This window comes from Hypomesus nipponensis, chromosome 22, assembly GCF_054491055.1.
Source record: "Hypomesus nipponensis isolate SF chromosome 22, ASM5449105v1, whole genome shotgun sequence".
Classification (NCBI taxonomy): Eukaryota; Metazoa; Chordata; class Actinopteri; order Osmeriformes; family Osmeridae; genus Hypomesus; species Hypomesus nipponensis.
The window spans coordinates 11,778,445-11,794,246 of NC_140382.1; the positions used below are offsets into that span (position 1 = coordinate 11,778,445).

The window sequence follows — 15,802 nt, forward strand, 5'->3', positions numbered from 1 at the left end:
CATCAATGCCTGGTTTATTAGTCATGATTTCCCTCATCTTCGCTGTCTACATTGTTTTGGGTAACCGTTACCGAAAGGAGGATTAGGACATTTTAATTGACAGAGAAAGTCCTGAAACAATTCAGGCTGGGATTAGCACCAGCTGTCAATCAGGATTACAACATGGCTGGATTCAAAACCTACAAGATGGTACCTCTCCAAGAATTGGGTCGGACAAGTATTCCAGTAAGGGTTGAGGATGGAAGGCTATCCTTTTTAATTTGTGTTGATCTCATTCACCAAAGCCAACATGAACGGCCACAGAATTTTCAGTATTGAATCAACATTTAGGTGAACAATATCTTCTCCACCCAAAAAGTATTTTCCTCTGACACTGCAGTGTTTTTGTCAGACACATTCCAGTGGTATGTCTGCTTAAACAAGCGTATCAGAGACTTGAAAGGGAAGAATGGCACTGTGTCCTGCTGTTATCAGACAAAGATGGCCTTACTCTAGTCTGGTCCCCCCTAAACACAGGTGCACACACACACTCTATGTGAATGTGTATGTGTCTGGCTGTGCTGGTAATATCCCTGTGACACGGCCACTCTTTCCCTGCAGAGTTCTACTTCCTGTTTTTAGTTAGCCAGACTAGATGTGTAGCTAATCCCTTTACAGCCTAAATGTTCTGTTTCCGACCCCCAGACTGGATGACAAACCCTCACAACATGCCGCCTCATAGATCAACACACACACAAACACACACACACACACACACACGCACACACCCACACACACACACACACACAGAAGCGCAGAAACACAGACAGACATATGGACAAATGCACACACACACATACACAGACAGATACAGGACACAGACTGACACACGCACCATCTCTGGAGGGTCTGACAGCAGTCAGTCCTGGGCTCTTTCCTTGTTACTGTTATCTCCCTGGGTCAACAAACTACCAGGCATGCAGGACCTCTGTGAAATTAGCTTCCCCTCCTCCTCCCCCACTCTCTCTCTCTCTCTCTCTGTCTCTCTCTCTCTCTCTCTCTCTCTCTCTCTCTCTCTCTCTCTGTCTCTCTGTCTCTCTCTCTCTCTCCCTCTCCCTCTCTCTCTTTCTGTTAGTTTTCTTTCCTACATCACCACTGTGTGTGTACCTCCTCTTTCTCTGGCTCTACACCCCCTCTCTAACCATCCTCTGTCTCTTCCTTCCTCCCTCTCCTCTCATTCTCAGCCCATCCTTCATCCGCCGGTCCATCCCTCCATCCCTCCCTTCCTCCCAACTTCCCGCTCCTTGACAGGACATTGCTAACATAACACAGTAACGTTTACACTTGGCTACTCTAGGAAAGTGATGCTCACAAAGAAAGACAGATTTGGCCGTGTCAGCATTGTACAGCTGAGATAGGACAGTACCACCAGCAGTGTTAGTGCTGACTCAAACATTAAAGTGGACCATGGGTCCGGTGTGTGTGTATGTGTGTGTTTTTAATGTATTTATGTGTGTGTATGTGTACACATGCATACATTGACAGGAACTGAGAATTTAGTAATAGGATTTATCACACACCCACAGAACGTTCCCCAATGTTTGCACATACTGTTTCGGGTATCCCATACCGTGCCAAAACAAAGGTTTTTAAAGTGTTGGTTTTTAAGTGTCTGGACTTAAAACAGGTTGAAGGACACTTGAATCATTGTTGTTCCAACCCAGTCATGTCTGGCTATCTGCGATGAAGTGTTTTCTGGGTGCTCTTTAAGAACAATGACATCACCTCTTCATAGGCCGTGTGAGGGTGGCCCGGGCAGGGACGAGGGGTGACTGTTGAAAAGTTAAGGGTTCGAACATTGAAAGGTTCATGAGGGATGTTATTGTATTAAACACTCCTAGGCCCTTGCAGAGAGGAAGAGAGAGAGAACAGGAGGAGAGAGAGAGAGAGAGAGAGAGAGAGAAAGAGAGAGAGACAGAGAGAGAGACAGAGAGAGAGAGAGACATAGAGAGAGAGAGAGAGACATAGAGAGAGAGAGAGAGAGAGAGAGAGAGAGAGAGAGAGAGAGAGAGAGAGAGAGAGAGAGAGAGAGACAGAGAGAGAGAGAGAGAGAGAGAGAGAGAGAGAGAGAGAGAGAGAGAGAGAGAGAGTGCAGGAGGCCTGTCCCAGCAGATTCAGAAGGATGACAGGTTCTCTTTTCACTTCTGCCTTTAAGGAAATCTCGTAGTTGTGGAGACCTTCAATTTATTCATTTAAAAGACAGACGGACGGACAGATAGAATATGAAATATAGATATAATTATGGAGGTGATGGATGGAAACTGGGAAAAGGACAGAGAATGGAAGACAGAAAGAGAGAGAGAAATAGAGAGAGAGAGAAATAGAGAGAGAGAGAGAGAGAGAGAGAGAGAGAGAGAGAGAGAGAGAGAGAGAGAGAGAGAGAGAGAGGGAGAGGGGGCACAGATCGAGGAAAGTAAACAAGTTTGGCATGAGTTGGGCAGAGTCACTGGGTTTAGGAAAACATTCCTGAGCAGTCAGAAACAAGCCTCCTTGTGAGGGTGTGAGAGCAGCATCCAAGAAGCTGCAAGCCACTGAAGAGGAACATTGTTGCGCGCCTTTAATTCAATCATAAATACCTTAAGACAGCTCTGCCCTCAAACCCAAAGATGTCAACGTTAGTTTTGAAACGCCAAGGTATGCTGAAGTGACTTACTCAATTCTAAAGGCAATCCTATACAAGGTTTCAGTTGAAGCAGAAATGTGAGGTCCACACATGCACACATATTCCCAGGGTACCAGTAGGACAGTTGGTCTGCACTCAACACTCCAGTTGAGACCAGTTGAGCTGAGGAACAGGAAGGCATGTTTAAACCCAAGGGCCTGATAAGAGATTACTAATGTCAACACAAGCTTGTACACACTCAAGGAAACACTCGACGGCATACACATTCACGTTAAGCCACACACAAAAAGGGGCACACTCGCGCGCACTTTGAATTCTCCTAATTAACATTTCTGAGACATCTCACTAGAAGCCACACACCATAGACGCCACCGGAATTCTCCTCTGATTAAAATCACCTTAGGCCAAATAAAACTTATGATCTATGGGTGTCTGTGTGCATATGTGTGTCATGTCAATCTGGGCCTCTTCATAAAGGCCAAACCACAGCTTTACAACAGAGAAGTACAGACTGTGTTTATGAAACATAGCGGGATGGGAGGAGGAAGGGAGAGGTTAGGACATATGTCCTTGGCTCTGGTTCAATATTCAAGTCTAATCGCCCGAAGCCATAAGGGAGGTTGTTGTTGGTAACTTTAAAGGGCACACAACACACACACACACTCACACAACACACACACACTCACTCACACACACACACACACGCACACACACACACACACACAAACATTGCTGAATCACACAGGTAAACACACATGCTGAAACACACATATGAGCACATAGCTCTTGTGTTCTTTCTAGAGCACTGGCAGTCTAGAGTGGGGGGCAGGATTTATCAATGAGATACACACAGGCTTTAATACACACAGGCTTTAATACAGACTGAGAGGAGGACGAAGAAGGGAACAAGATGGATGGCATGCTTCTACTCATGTACACGTCTCCCAGGGAATGTATCAGAGACACACGAGTTGACATGAAACATACAATGTGCTTATGGTCTGTTTTTAAGTCGTTTGGACAGTTGCTGTAGGCCAAACCATAAAGAACCAACTGACATGATCCATGAAGAATATCGAATAGAGACTAACAACAAACACTTTCAAATGAGGATGCAGAGACCACCATATGACAGGAGGAGCAGTTCATTCTTTGATCCAAAAGACCCCCAGAGCAAAATGTTGATAGTGGGATTGTCAACATGGCTTGGGCGTTGAGGATTAAAACTCTACCAGATGCAGATCTTCCTGTTTGAACATAATGTACTAATGCTTGGAACTCAAGAGGAACCTCAAATGCTACAATCTGCTTTCAACCACAAACCCCTGCCGAAGATGTAGACACTGGGAAAAGGAATAAGACAAAGTACAAACATCATGGGTGGTTCTGGGTGAAGGTGGTTTAGGATGCCGGGAGGACAAAAATGGGAATAAGTCCCAGCTGGAGGGATGGTTGAATCTAATGTCTTCGCAATGCTTTTAATGCATATCAACGAAAGAGCTCACATCACACCTGTCTTAGCATTACTTCACTCGTTTTCCAGTCCAGTATACAATTAAATAAAAAATGTGGGTCCCTACCTTTAGAGCCCTGCGTGGTCAAGTTCCTCCCTACATCTCGGATTTGATACAGCTTCATACCCCCACTCGTAATCTGAGGTCATTAGGGCAGAAGCTACTAGTGGTTTCCTGTGCTCATTTTAAAACCAGAGGGGATCGATCATTCCGAGCAGTGGCTCCTAGGCTGTGGAATGTCTTGCCTCCCTTTCTACGGTGTGCGACTTCTGTCGAAGCTTTTACTGTAAAAAGCAATTGAAGACTCTGCGATTCAAGCAGGCTTTTACTTAGTCCATGGGTTTTATAGTTGTTAGTCATGTTTTCTATTTTAAATGTTGCATCTTAATTTGGGGTGTTGTATTGCATTTTGTTGTGAAGCACTTTGTGATTTGTATCTAAGAGGTGCTATACAAATACATTTAACTTACTTACTTACTTTGGTAAAGACAACTGAGATCCATCCAAAATAAGTGTGTTGAGATAGGCCACTTAACCGACACCATGGACATGAAAGGGACTTGTACCAGAGCATTTGCGCCCATCCTTGAGCGTGTGTAGCCCACATCTTCAAAAAGGGACACTCATGCTTGGCGATGTCAGTGCTACACCATCACCAAACCCTCCACCTTGGACCACAGTTGAAGGAACCATCTGGAAACATCTGGCCTTTGGCTGGATATAAGTGGCAGAGAACACGGTGAAAGAAGTTTGTTGAAGCTAATTGCTACATTCTTGTCTGTTACCCTTTTATTTGAAGAAGTCTATGTTGATGTCACAATGTGACACGTCCTTTGACTTCCTCCATTGGCGGGCCTTGGGTGTGAAATGGCCCTGCTGGGCCCCTGTAAAGTTTTGGAGGGCCACAATAGATAAGGGGCATCTGTGTGGTTTGGTTTTAAGAGTGGGGAACCGGCCAGCCAGCCAGAACAACAGTAGGCACCTCCTACGGAAGAGGCTTTCAGTCCAGTATAATGGATTGGTGGGGTTCACACACACACACACACACACACACACACACACGCACACACACACACACACACACACACACACAAAACCATGAACTTAGACTTTTTATTTTTTTGTAAATTGAAATTTAAAATATATTTAAAATGACAAATCAGACCTTGTAAGCTATATAATGACAACAGGAGAGAGAGACAAAGAAATGTAAGTGTTCTGAAGATGTCAGACTGCACTACAACAGAGAAAGATACTGCAATACGACATCCCACTACAGCTACGGTATACACCAGTCATTCTCTCTGTCAGAAGTGTCAGCTATAAAAGTAGATCTCCATGGCAACGGCTCATGCTCTCGTCTTTTCCCTGCTCTTCAGAGATTTCTGATCACGACTTTGTCGTTCTCAAGTGTACTGTTGCATACTGAAGGACACCATCCTTGAATGGAATCTTGGAAGGCACGGTTAAAGCCAAACTGATTCTTGAAATGTTCACTGCTCATCCACCGACCCACCCACACACACTAACCACACACCCCACACTGTGCCCCCGGCAGGCTTCCTGTTGTCCTTTGACCTTCCTGACCCCTGCCCTCCTCCATCACTTCTAAAGGAGCAAAAGACATGCCTCTCATTCCAACCCCAGCCGTGCTCCTACAAAAACGGCCACCTAAATGGATCAGGCTGACAGAAAGTGTGCCTTTTCATAAGATAAACACATGACAGACAGATATACAGAGAATGCACTCATGAACAATAGAAATAGGTTTCAATATTTTGTTGTTATTCTTCAAGCTATGCCAGCATAAGATAGTTTTCTGATGTCACTCTAAATCAAGGAACAGACCGGGGAGCAATCATAGAGACACAGGCCCAGTTTCCTTCAAGGTCTTCAATGTTAACCAAAAAGAGTGAGAGAGTGGGACCAATACAGATAAAGATATATAGAGAGAGACAGAAAAAGAGGCGGGGAGAGAGGGACAGAGAGAGAGAGAGAGAATGAGAGACAGAAAAAGAGGCGGGGAGAGAGAGGGACAGAGAGAGAGAATGAGAAACAGAGAAAGAGCTGGAAAGAAGGAGAGAGGAGGAATGAGAGAGGAATGGGGGAGGAGAGAGTCTCTGGAGGAAAGAGGTGCTTCACATGAACGGCGTTGCTTTCTGTGGAGGGAAACAGAGCCCAGTGAACACCCTGAGGGCCGCCAGCCATTCACACCCTCATGGGCCCTGACACCAGTCTGCTGGAAGGCCAGAGCATGAGAGGGCTCAGGAGCACAAAGGACTGATGAGGACCAGATCCTTCAGAAGACTAGGAGGAGATTATAGCCTGTCATGTACAATGCCAGTAGCTGCCCCCTCCACATGCATGTGGCGTGACAGCATTTAGGTTTAGGGAGAGTGGGAAATATGGGTCTGGGAGGAGGGGAGGGGAGGGGGGGGTCTTTCAATGACAGTACACGTCCTTGTAAGACGTTAAAGAGGGTTTGGGTATATTTATACATGTATTTTTGCCCGTACCCAAGCTACTACAAACCAGCACACACACGCATGCACAGAGCACTGTACACTGTGTGCCCCTCCTTCTGATAGTATGCAGGAATTTCCACTCATTAGGTTTAATTAGATACAAACTCTTTGGCTCAGCCACAGAGTTCTCACTACCACTTGTAAAAGAGAGAGAGAGAGAGAGAGAGAGAGAGAGAGAGAGAGAGAGAGAGAGAGAGAGAGAGAGAGAGAGAGAGAGAGAGAGAGAGAGAGAGAGAGAGAGAGAGAGAGAGAGAGAGAGAGAGGGAGAACAAGAGGGAGAAAGAGAGAGGGAGGAGGAAAGAGAGGGTGACAGAGATAGAGAGACAAAGAGAAAGGGTAAAGTGGAGAGAGGTAGGGAGAGGGAGACAAAGGCAGAGCGACAGAAAGAGAGAGAGAGAAAGAGAGAGAGCAAGAGGAAGGAGAGACGGACCATATTGCCTACAGAAGCATCATCCATCAACTCAACCCTTCCATGCCCTGACCCACTTTCTCAACTGTTCTCGCTTTCATGTACTATGGCACGAGCATGTGGCAACATACGCCGTGACGGAGATGGGGTCGGGCTCCATCCTGGAGACGTTCACCACAGGGCACATGTACATCACCTGGCACGCTTGGCTTTAGCGCAGCTGCGAGGGCAGGGGGCCAGTGACCTGAAGTCACAGGACATTTGGTTTTGGTTGGGGAAAAATGTCATCCCCAAATGGGAGGAGGAGGCGGTGATGGGGGGTGGGGAGTGGGGGAGTTGGGGGTGAGGGGTGGGCAATCACCTGGATTAATTTGTAAGGTGTACGGGTTGTAAACATGACGGAACCCAGCAGCAGAGTGGAGGCCTTGCCAAGTATGGTTGCCACATGTTCCAGTGAGAAGCATGTACACACACACACACATACACACACACATATACATACACACATAGAAAATACAGACACACACACACAAATGAATATTCGCAATATTACTGCCTTACCGCACCATTTCCTAGAAAGTCTTTTTTATGTTCCTGTTGTGGCTTTTATAATTTAGAGCAAGCTACAAGTCTGTCCTAATGGATATCCTCCATCGTGCTCCATTTCATAACTAATAAATGAGTTAGCTAGCTTAGCACCTGGGATAAGTGCACTCTAGCTCAGGCGGTAGAGCAGAAAGACACCAAATGCCAAGACTAAAAACCAAGCATAAATCTATTTTAGCACAGAAATGTATTTTGACTCCAGATTGATATGAGACAGTCTCATTGTCAACCATTTTAGCTGCTGAATACAAAAACACACACACACACACACACACTCCTTTTAGAGATGAGCATCTTGGATGACACAGCAGTTTTGCCCCTAATAGCTAGTGTCCATGTGGGTGTGTTACACATTAGGCATGCCTCGAAGGCATGTTGGCATACAATATATGGTCTTACAATGCAGTCATCCCGTGCATACACATACATGCATGAGCATGCATTCACATTACCTCACACACACAAACACACACTCACCTGCCAGACGTCTCTCACCGGCTGTCTTGCTGAGCATATCGAGAGCCTTGGAGGTAGAGTATCTGATGTGATCACTGAAGGATCTCTGGAGGAGAAGAAGCCTCATAGAACGAGACATCCTGGACTAGGTCTGGACTAGACTCGATCTGTTCAGCTGTGCTTTAGACCTGGTCGTTTACCTCTCCTTTCGAGCTGGACCCGCCCTGGTTCAGTTATATTCTGCTCTCGGGACCTGATCCACTTTCTTTTTATCACACGGTCGATCCCGTGTGGGCTGTGTCTATCCGCCTGCGTTCTAGACCCATTTGGTTCTGCGGGGTGTGATGGTGGTTCTGAGCTGGGTCAGGCCGTCCTCCGCTGGTTCCTGCTCAGCTCTCTCCCCTGTGCTGCAGTGAGCATCAGTGCAGTGGTGGATGGGACACAGCGAGACACAGCTGCATGGCTCATATTCCATGCAGCCGGTGTGTGTGTGGGTATGTGGGTGTGTGTGAGAGTGTCTGTGTGTGAGCATGAGTAAGTGCTCCGCTCTCCTACAAAGGCCCATGTGAATAGTTCAGTGGGCGGAAGTCACGACGACTTTTCTCTTTCCTCTCCTCACCTCATTCTCTCTCTCCTTTCTACCTTTTTGGTTTCTTGTCTCTCATCCGCTCTCCACTCCGACCGGATCCTTCTCTTCTACAGTCTGAGTTTACTGGGTTTACTCGGTTTCTGTCCTTTTCCTCCATCTCTACTTCCTCCTCTCCTCTGTTCTCCTTGAGCTGATCTTGACGCTGATGTTGTCCTTTGTTTTCTGTTTTTCCATGAACCCTGGCTGCAAAACTATATTTCCCTAATTGGACAATACTCAAAATAGCAAAATATAGTTTACTGAAAGGAGAGAGAAATACAGAGAAAGAGGAACAGAGACAGCAACAGCAACAGCAACATAGAGTGACAGAGAGAGAGCACTGATGCCAGGAGCACAACCGGGCCAACCTTGCCAAAATCTTTGGTGTCTACAACAGGATACTAGAAGGCAAAAATACAGCAATATGGGAGTACCTATCTCAGTGGATTGATACAACTGTGTATGTTGTGATCCTAACATCTATGTTTCTATCATTCAGGTATAACTGAGTGCTGCTGACACTCCCACTCCCAATCAGCTATTCAGATGGAAGCAACCTGAGTAAGCACATAGGGGTTACTCTATTGAGTACAGACACACACTCACACAAAGACCCATGCACACACACATATGAATTTAAGTGCAAGCACAAACACTTATAGTCACACACTACAAAAGTCACATTGGTGCCAGTAATCGAATAGGAAGCCATTACACTAAGCTGGGCGATGAAGCTTTGATAAACCCTAATGGTCAAGCTGAGTAAAGCATCCAGACAACACAAGCCATTCATATGTGTATTGCAGAATTCCACAACAATTCACAAAATCAAATGAAAATGTATTCTATATAGCCCTTTTTACAAGCAATGTCACAGAGGGCTTCACATACGCCCATAGAACTGCCCCTCAACCAACCTAAACCCTCAAGGAAGACAAGGAAAAACTCCCAGAAAAAATCACTAGCCAGCTAGCAAATGGTCACTCCAGATAATCGAGATTCACAAGCTTTTACTTTGCTAAAATACTAATCTGGGGACTATCAAGAACCAAGTTGACAATGCCTTTGTATCCACTTTTCTGAGCAAACAATAAGTTAGTTTCCATGATGGGGTAAAGGATGCAATAGACTTCCGTCAGGCGTAAGCAATTGATGTGGGCAGTGAAATGAGTTTGCTCACACTGTGAAGATCCAGACCCATGACGAGGAGTTAAAAAAGGAAGACATGTTTCTGAAATAATTAGAACATGGGAATGTGGAGAGCACCTTAAAGGAGGGAGGGAAGGGGGTGGGGCATTCAGGGCTCACAAAACAGGAGGGGGCGGAGTTTCCTTCATCGATCAGGAAGTAAAAGCACACAACACCCTCCACCCCCAAACCCCCCATAGTGCACCTGGAAAAGGGGGTCACCTGGGAACAGCCACTGACCCAGATAATATATGAGTGAGTGAAAGGGAAAACATGAATAGTGAGAGACAATGTGAAAGAGAGAGAGAATTGGAGAAAGAGAAAGAGAGGGAGGGAGGGAGAGAGAAAGGGAACGAGCCTCTAAGTGTGAGACTCTTTGATGTCACCATCTGCTTGAGCTCTTGCTCTCATATCAAAGACTCAGCTACTCTCTCCCACTCCCACCATCTTGCCCTATTTCATAAATCCCCCTTTAGTAGTTACTGGATACACATGCACACACACGCACACACACAGGATAGAGGAGAGAAGTGTGAGGGAGATCATGACCGCCATGACTGCAAGTATGTGGGGCATGTTGTAGAACACACTGTGGCACTGCTCTGTTTGAGTCTAATCGAATCTAGTCTACATGTACAAGTGTGGATGTAAAACAGGAAGATATAAAAATACAACAACACCAAGCACTCATCACTGCACACCTACCAAGTGCTGTCATCCTCGGTCCCCTGCTTTCCAGGCATGGGATATAAAACAACTGGGGTCTGACATGGGACATCATTCATGGGCCAGTAAGGATGTACCCCACCGTGAATCACTGAGATTTACCACCTCCTGACTGGCTGCACGCTAGTTAGGATGGGGTCAGTGGTTATATGGGGCCTAAGCTGGATCCTCCACAAGTTCATTAAGGAAATGAGATGCAAACAAAGGGAGAGTAAGAGGAACACTTTGATAAAGAGTGTGACCTCATGAACTGAACCTTCCAAACTGTGTCCATCAATTATGTCAATTTTTGATTACTCAACGAGTAAGGCTGTGTCCAATAATGCTGTACGACGTCGGTACCCATCTCACTTAAAATCCGCAGTTTATTTCAGCCTACATTTCAGTGACCTGAAGTGAGCCAGCAACTGTCGGGTCAAACGTTAGGCCAATATTTTTGTGGAGTGGAGACACACCCTTTCTTGATGAGCACATTCTTGTGTATGTGAGATGATGTTGTTATTGAAACTGTGGGAGTGAGGCAAGCTCACTTCCTCTCATAACTTCCCTTTGGTTGTAGTTTCTTGTTTAGGACTATCTCAAAAACACTTTCCCCCAAAATACCCTTATTTGACCTTAAAATGTATGTGGGGAGATGGGATGTTATGTTGGTTCAATGCACCTTATTAGTTCAATGCACACAACCTGGTAGACAATCATTTAACATCACAGACAAGCACTAACTGTCCAATGACATTTACAATAAAAGAAGACAGACAATGGCTTTTAATCATCCTACTCCAGTTGGGAGTTGACCTTGGCCTAGTATCTTTATTTAGCTATGAGGCGGAAGTATGAAAACAGAAATGGAGAGAACTGTGTGTGCAGGACAGTACTGTAGACTCCACAGAGGAAGTCTGGGAGAAAGTGTGTCAAATGGGAGCAGAGGGGTGGGGTGAAGGGGGAGACAGAGGGAGGGCAGTGGGCAGGAGGAAGGTGTATGTGGGGGCGCTGGGACAGACTCAGACTGACGGGGAGGCCAAGAATGCGTCCTTGCACAAACACAATGACTCCTCCCTCTCCACTGTACTGGGGGATTGAAGGCGAGGAGGTGTGTATAAGGTCCTTTGGTATAAGGATAGAGGAAGATAAGTGAGAGACAGAAGATCGTTTGTGAGAAATGAAGCGCCCTCTGGCCATAAGCGTCTCAGATCAGGTTAACATGGACATTTGTCACCACCATCAGGAAGAATAGTTGTGTTGATCAAGCTGAGAAGGGTCTTTCAGTACATGCGAGTCACAAGTTCTTTGGTGGTGAAGAGCTTCTCAGAAATCAACTGGGCTAAATTTTCATGTGGATAAGCTTTTCACCCCTTTAAATAGGTCAATGAGAGAGTTGTCACGATACGACAGATGAACATGTTTACACATGCAGCACAGTGTCCTTTTAAAATGCCAAGAAACATTTGAACTAAACATTGGGTTCCAACGGGGTTGTGTCTGGGGCCAGTTGTAATTTGATGAATCAGAGACCCCAAAAGGTCTGCAGGCAGGGGCAGGTTAAATATACGTTAAACACCAGCAACACAGCAGAGTGCTCCCAGTCTTCCAGGAAGAGAGGAGTGGACAGAAACAGGAAATTAAAAGATAGCAGAGGAGGGGAACACAACAGTGTAGAAGGGAGTGTCAGACAATTGACGACAGCGTTCCACAAGATGGGTCAGTCGCAAGAACTGTGAGATCGGGCGACATCAGGGCCTGAAAGAATGCCTGTCTGAAGCACTCCCCATTTCACAACCCCATGGAGGGCGCTAAACAACTTCCTCTTTTCCGTTTTACGACAGGTTACATGTTTTGCAGGCTGGCAAACAGCCCCAGGATCAGGTGAAAGGTCGCACCCGAGCCTTCTCGCTGGAAGTTTGTCAAATCAGTATGAGCTGTTTGGATATTCCCCGGGCTATATTTAGACTGCAGTGTTCATGACACATGAATATGCACTTTGTTGCAATCAAGGACAATTTGGCGTGCATTCTTGGAAACAGGAGATGAAGACAGGGAAAGTGTGTGACCAGATCTCAGCCCCATGTCATCAGGGAGATAGGTACCGCATGACTCTAAACCCACCCAGCCTCTATTGGTTAAGTGGCAAAGATGGAGCATGTTGTTTCCCCTGACATAGATAATCAGCATCATGTATTGAGTAGAAGCATTGTAACTTCACGCCAGGAACAAGTGTTCTCTATTCTCAAAGAAAAATAAGGAACCACGAAAAAAGGGAAAGGCATTTGACGAAGGATTTAAAAAAAGAAGTCACGACATAAAGAAAATATTTGAGGAAGCCAGCGTATATATGCGAGACAGAAACAGTTGTATCTTTGATGGGCTGGGTATTGGGGTGGAGGTAGTGAGGGGAGACCGGCATGTTTGCCAGGTCAGGGCCTTGACACTGCGTAACGCCCCACTGAGAGCGGATGCTTTCATCCCTTCAAGGCAAGGTCTCAGGAGCAGCCACCCTCCAGTACCCAGCCCGGAGTCAGGGGCTCCCCTGTCAGGTGCAGGTGAGGGAAGGGGACGGGGGGTTGAGTGGGCTGGAAGTGAGAACCAAAGGCCCCATTGTCCAGAGTTATGGGATGGGAGGTGGGGAGATGGTGAGAGGAATGCTTCTCTGGAAGGGGGTAATCACACATCAAAGGGAAATTGGGGTTGGGGTTGTGGTTAGGGGTGGGGTGTGGAGTGGTTGAGCATCGTCACATAGGTTTTGTGTTAGTCGCCAAGGCCCCTAGGGATCAGAAACTGAGGTGAATCTCATGAACTGAACAGTAACCAATTTCACCTCACAATGTGGTGCCTTGAATGCTCTTTATCAAATGTCCCTCCTCCTTTCCTCTCAGTGTCTTCCTCTGTCATTCCTTGTTCTCCTACTTGTCATGCATGTCTGGCTTCCTGTCTGAGACATGCAACTTCCTGCAGAGGAGGATGTAAAGTCATTGAGCCATGGAAGCTGCATATCCTAGGGAACATTTAGGTCTTCAGGAAGTATTTGGATGGGAGATTGTGCATCAGACACAAGAATAAATCTACTGAGCTGCTCAAAAAATCCCAATCACTGAGCTGGCATCTGATCTGTCTAGTCATGGTCAAAAATGACCTCCAACCATGTCTGTTTGCCTTTGTCTTCTCATATGATACCGGGAAACTATTAGGTAAGCTTGGAGGAAACCTTGGGGTGTTTCTGTGAAGAGAAAAAAGATAGTGACTACAAATACAGGATTTGGAGCATCTAATCCCAGTGTTAGTGTTTGACCTGTGTTCTGTGTTTGCTCCAAACTCACGTTGTGATACCAAGCCTGAAGCTGGGACTCATGACTTTGTATCAAAGCTCTGTCGACTCAAATTGATCCCGCCATCTCAGTCCATCATTAAATTGACAATTTTTTTGATTATTAACAGCCTATTTAAGACTGAGGTCAATCATTCACTTTTCCTATAGGGAACAACTTTTGTCTATAATTCCAGAGCAGCGCAGTTGAGTTGCTGAGTTGATGTTAATTTGTCAGTGATTGCCAACATAAGGCCCTTCAATTCAAAGACAGAGCTGTGGAAATAGATTTATTGGGAATTGGTCTATTTACCTGACCTCAACCCTGACTGAGACAGCCACAGTCTCATATTGAGGATCCATGCTGGGTCAGGGGTAAGGTAAAACCGAATCTTCACCTGGAGCCACTTCATGAGAAATTCCTGGACTAAGACTTCCTTTTACTGGCGTTTGATGTGGCTAAGTCTTCCTAAAACCCTGTGGAGTCTATGTTGGAGCCAGCAATTTAGGAATCCTCTAAATTAACTACGGCTTGTCTCTTAGTTGGGACACTGTTTTCTCTCTGACCAAAATGGCTGTGACACCAGTTTCAAACATCCGGCTCTCAAGACAGGGACATGAAAAGTATTTTTTTTTATAGAATTGTTGATGTTCTGGCCATTTCCGTTGCCAAGACAAGATTAAAATTAAAAAACTATGAATGAGTCTTGGTCTTTGACTAGAAAGCCTTAGGGTACATGGTGTGTGATGTAATACTGTCACAAATGTGTCATTCCCAGAGGCTTAGATGGAGGAGCTACAGAGGGGGCTTTGATGTCACAATGAACGCTGGTCTTTGTGTTGGATTAAGCCCCCCTCCGCCCCCCCAAAACTCCGGCCCCCTCCAAACTCCCTAAATGTTCTGGGTTCCATCACAACACAACAATAGTTGAGGAGTAGGGGGCCAGGGTTACATAACTTGCCAACAGGATGTTGGACAGGTTTAAAAGAGGGAAAATGACCAGGAATTTTTTACGAGCTTTGAAGCTGCAGGGCACTTTGTAAGCTTTGGACCACTATAAAAAGGTCCGAAGAGAGTATAAAAATATAAAAGGTTTCTCTTTCTCACACACAAATACACACACATTTTTTTTTGTCGACTATAGACACGAAACATTTACTGTATAAAAAATGATGAACAAGACATGACAATTAGAGAGTGTGGTGACTCCCTGAGACAGGTTTCCTTGCTTTCCTCCCCTGTGTTGTTGACCAGTAGACACGGGACACTGGACGGGGTATTTCATACACATGGAGACCCCCGCGGCTCGTCTGACAGTCAGTCTGTCCACCCAGAATATCCTGATGACCCCCAGTATTAAAACCAGACATGCCGAGCGTGAAGTCGGAGCCAGACAGGAGGAAAGGGGGACATTAGAAATGGAGGGGGCTAATCAGGTTGAAAGTGGCCCAGTGTGCAGAAGGGTGGCTAACTGCTAATTGCATTCCACCAAACTCAGGGAGAAATCAGCCTTAAGGCATTGTGGATAATAGCAAACAGCTAATGGCTAACCGTTAATGGTTGACCGCTAACGGCAGCGAACAATCTGCCAAGATCTCCACGTTTGCCAAGTCTGGAGGTATAATTTACACCAGGATATGTCCCAAAGGATGACAGAAGATAGGAGAGATGGAAGACATAGGAGAACGAGTCAAGGAAAGTTTTCGTCAGCTGGAAAAACAAGTCTGGTCTTTATCTAGCACAGGCAACAGGTTTGGTGACCAGCACACTGATTGAATCTGGGCATCAT

General features: G+C 45.8%; 1 protein-coding gene across 1 annotated transcript in view; it reads right to left on the reverse strand.

Moving 5' to 3' along the window:
- Window positions 1-15,802, reverse strand: part of dlc1 (DLC1 Rho GTPase activating protein) — a 73,906-nt gene that overhangs the window by 35,111 nt on the left and 22,993 nt on the right. The gene's annotated exons all lie outside the window — the stretch shown is intronic.